Raw genomic sequence first — 4447 nt, forward strand, 5'->3', positions numbered from 1 at the left:
CCATGCTCTTCCTATACATCTTTTCCCTCCTCACTAGTCTCTGGCAACCAGTGATCTTTTTACTCTCTCCATAGTTCTACCTTTTCCAGAGTGCAATATAGTTGTAATCATACAGTATGTAGCCTTTTCAGATCGGCTTCTGTCATTACGGAATATGTAGTTAAAGTTCCTCCATGTCTGTTCGGGGCTTGATAACTCATTTCTTTTTAGCACTGAGTAATATTCCATTTTTTGGATGTACTATAGTTTATTTTTCATTTTATCTACTGAAAGACATCTTGATTTCTTAAAAGACATGACAATAACTATAAACATCCGTGTGAAGGTTTTTATGTGGATTCTGTTGATCAGTCCTCTAGCTCACAGATTCTTTTCTCAGCCATGCCCAGTCTATCAAGTCTATCTAAGCAATTATTTATTTCTGTTGCAGTGTTTTGTTTTTGTTTTGTTTTTATCTCAAGTACTTCCTTTTGGTTCTTTCTCAGGATTCCCATCTTCTGCTTACATTGTCCATCTGTTCTTGCATGCTGTTTACACTTTATCCATTAGAGCCCTTAGCATATTGATCATAGTTGTTTTTAAATTCCTGACCTGATAATTCCAACATCTTTGCCATATCTGGTTCTGATGCTTTCTGTGTTTCTTCAAATTGTATCTTTTGCCTCTTAATATGCCTTGTAAATTGTTTGATACCTGTTCATAACGTGGGAGAGAGAAGCATTCTATTGTCTCTCCATTAGGTCTCAAGTCTTTCAGTGAGCCTGTGCCGCTGAACGGTAAACTTCACAAGCGTATCTCAGGATTCTTCCCTCCCCTAAGCTGGGCCAGGATGGCTAGAGTGGACTGGAGCTGGGTATTTCCTTACACCAGGTCAGTGAGGCTCTAGTGATATCTCAGCAGGTTAGGCTCTGGTTAGCTAGTTTCCGGTGAGGGCAAGCCTTGTGAGGAGCAGAGTGCTCTGGTTTGTGCGCTCATTTTCAGCCGGTCTGCGCAAGACCCCCTGAGCGCTGGGCCAAGTGCCCCCCCACCCCCAGACCCCACTTCCTTTCCAACACAATGGAAGAAACCATCTTGAACCAAGAGCAACTGGCCAAACTGCAGGCACAAGAGCACATTGGTCGGGAAAGGAGCTGCTCATAGAAAGAAGAGGGTGGTTCACCAAACAGCTACCGCAGATGATAAAACTTCAGTCCTTAAAGAAGTTAGAGGGAAGCCATTCATCTGGCATTGAAGAGGTAAGTCTGTTCATAAGCCAAGGAGCAGTGACCCACTTTAACAACTCTAAAGCTCAGGCATCTCCTGCAGCGAACGCTTTCCACCCTTACAGGCCATGCTGAGATGAAGCAGCTGACAGAAATGCTACCCAGCATCTTAAACCAACTTGGTGCAGGCAGCCTGACTAGGCTAAGGAGACTGGCTGAAGCTCTGCCCAAACAATCTGTGGATGGAAAAGCACCACTTGCTGCTGGAGAGGATGATGATGAAGTTCCAGGTCTTATGGAGAATTTTGATGAGGCTTCCAAGAATGAAGTAAACTGAATTGAGCCAACTTCTGAAGGAGATAAACTTGAAGACGTTTCTGGGAGCTGCTATTTTATATTATGACTGCATTTTCAAATGTTATGTATAGATCTGATAAAAATCTAGATCTCTAATGTTTTTCAGCCCAACCCCCCTGGACATTGCAGCTCCTTTTTGGTTTTTGCTTACCCATAAATCATTCTTTGCAGCTAATTAAGATAAAGAAGCCTGGGAATAAAATTTGAAACAGGTTAATTCTTTTTAAATGGCAACTTTCCTCTCATCTGCCAGAGCATGATGGGATTTTTCTCTGATGTTTGCTATGGGAACATAGTCAAGCTCCTCGAGGTCAATTTCACAATATGATGGGGCCCCCATTACTGGGTCCCCTTTCAGAGTTGTCTACATTGATCCCTCAACAATTTGTTAATTATACTTCAGTTTCTCCTAACCCAGAACTGGTTCCCAAGGTGGCTTTCAATGTTGGGTCTCTGCTCCAGTAAACCATGACTTCCTTACTCGCCTGTCTGTCTTTTCAATCTTGCAGCAGTGGCTTGTCCTGTGTCTTCTATTATGAATCCAGGAAGAGTTGCTGATTTTTCAGTCTATTTAGATTTCTACTTCTTGTTAGGACAGAGTGATGACTTCCCAATTGCTTATATAAAACCAGAACAAAGAAGTATATGAGAATATTTTTTAAAAATTTTGAAGCCTCACTTGAGGACATGTTTTTTTTTAAATTGGTTGAGAGAGAGAGAGAGAGAGAGAGAGAGGGAAGGAGGGAGAGAGAGAGAGAGAAAGAAACAGTGTGAGAGAGAACCATTGATTGGTTGCCCCCCATAAGCATGCTGACCAGCAATCAAACCTACCACCTGGGTATGTGCCCTATGTATGTACAAAAATGGAAGCCACAACCTTTTGGTGTATGGAACCATGCTCCAACCAGCCAGGGTGTATGTGAGAATATTTTCAAACTAAATATTAATGTACAGTTCCAGGGTTACAGGGTCATCAGATTATTTATTCATGAGTAAATTTTGGTCATTTATGTTTCAAGAAATTTGGCAATTTCATTTAAATTATTGGTTTTAGAAGCATAAAACTGTTAATAATATTATCTTATCATAGCTTTAATATTTCTAGCTTTTACAGTGACTTTCATTCATGACTGTTGTTGGTAATTTGCTTCGTCTCTCTTTTTTTGCTGAATAGTTAGGCTACAGTTTTATTCATTTTATTGATCTTTTCAAAGAACCTTCTTGGGGGTTTCATTGGCAGTTTATTGTTTGTTTTAAAACTAATGTCTTTCTGCTCTTATGATAAATATCTCATTTGATCTACTTACTTTGGGTTAATTAACTCCTTACATTTGTTTTGATTTTATCTTTTTAAAATTTTTTAAATTACTGTTTATATTCAGTATCATTCTGTATTCATTTCAGGTGTACAGCATAGTTGTTAGACAGTCTTATACTCTACAATGTGTTTCCCCTGATATTTCAAGTACCCACCTGATACCATACATAGTTATTATAATATTATTGATTTTATTTTCTATGCTGTACTTTATATCCTATGACTATTCTGTAACTACCAATCTGTACTTCTCAACCCCTTCTCCAGTCCCCCAACACTCCCCTAAATGTTTGTTCATTTATATTGTATTTGTTTCTTAAAATGAGAATTTTAGTTCATTGACTTCAGACAATTTTTTCTTTCTAATATTAATGTTATTACTATAATTTTCCTTTAAATATTTCTGTAGTAGGACACTACAATTTTAATATATCATTTTTATTCAATATAAAATATTTTAAAATTTTATTTGTTACTTCTTTGTTAAGCCACATGATATATACAAGTGTGCTGATTTGTATACAAATATTTGAGGATGTTTCAGACATCTTGGTTATTGAGTTCTAATTTAATTCCATTTCAGGCCGTGAAATTACATTTTAATTTTTTTTTTTAATTTGTTGAGGTTTAGGGTGTTTTAGGCCCAAAATATGTCCTACCATAGTCAATGTTCTATGATAAGAATAAAAATTATTTTTAAGAGCATATATATATAACATAATATTCACTATGGTAAATCACATTCTAGATCTCATCTTCTAGGCTATCAAAACATTTTTTTATTGATTTCAGAGAGGAAGGGAAGGTAGAGAGAGATAGAAACATCAATGATAAGAGAGAATCATTGATTGGCTGCCTCTTGCACACCCCCTACTGGGGATCGAGTCCACAACCCGGGCATGTCCACAGGCCACAGGCCGATGCTCTATCCAGCTAGGGCTAGGCTATTAATTTTAAGGTTGGGTCAATCTTATTCAGAATTGAGCTGAGTTTGTGTTTTGTTGTTATTATGATTCACAATTGGCTTCAAAATCCTCTGGAATTTCTTACATATGCGAGCTTAACCAGAAAGTTTTCCTCAAGTCTCCTTTATTCTCAATTTTAGGTCTTAAATTTGTGTGTGTACCTCCTAGAAGGTCTGCCTATATTTTTGTCTTTCACCAGGCAATAAAATTGATATTGCTTGACACCTGATGCTTGATCCTGCTCGTGGGATCCAGGGGGTTTTCTGTTGTCCCACTCTAGCCATGAATCCCTCTGTCTCAGGGGTTGCAATCATTCTCACTCAAGGGTTAAAGATAATTTTGCAATGATCCTATTGCTCCCCAAATTTTTAGAAGTGGTTGTCCTAAAATTTCATTAATCTTATATTTAAGGAAAAGTAATTATTTTATATGTTATAGTGACTTTTTATTTTATTATTTTGGGTGTTACATTATTTCCAGCTATTTACACCTTAAGCTAAAGCCAGAAGTCTCTCTTGGTCCCTCCCCCGTGGCCCACAGGCTCCTATCGCAGCAAGGAGGGTGGTGGGCAGGCAGGGCAGTGAGCACAGCAAGCAGCAGAGGGT

The 4447-nt window shown here is 38.2% G+C and overlaps 1 pseudogene; it reads left to right on the plus strand.

The window, feature by feature from the left end:
- Window positions 1-1056: 1056 nt before the first annotated feature.
- LOC102255946 lies at window positions 1057-1539 on the plus strand (annotated as a pseudogene).
- Window positions 1540-4447: the final 2908 nt, after the last annotated feature.

The sequence above is a fragment of the Myotis brandtii genome, unplaced genomic scaffold, assembly GCF_000412655.1.
Source record: "Myotis brandtii unplaced genomic scaffold, ASM41265v1 scaffold609, whole genome shotgun sequence".
NCBI lineage: Eukaryota > Metazoa > Chordata > Mammalia > Chiroptera > Vespertilionidae > Myotis > Myotis brandtii.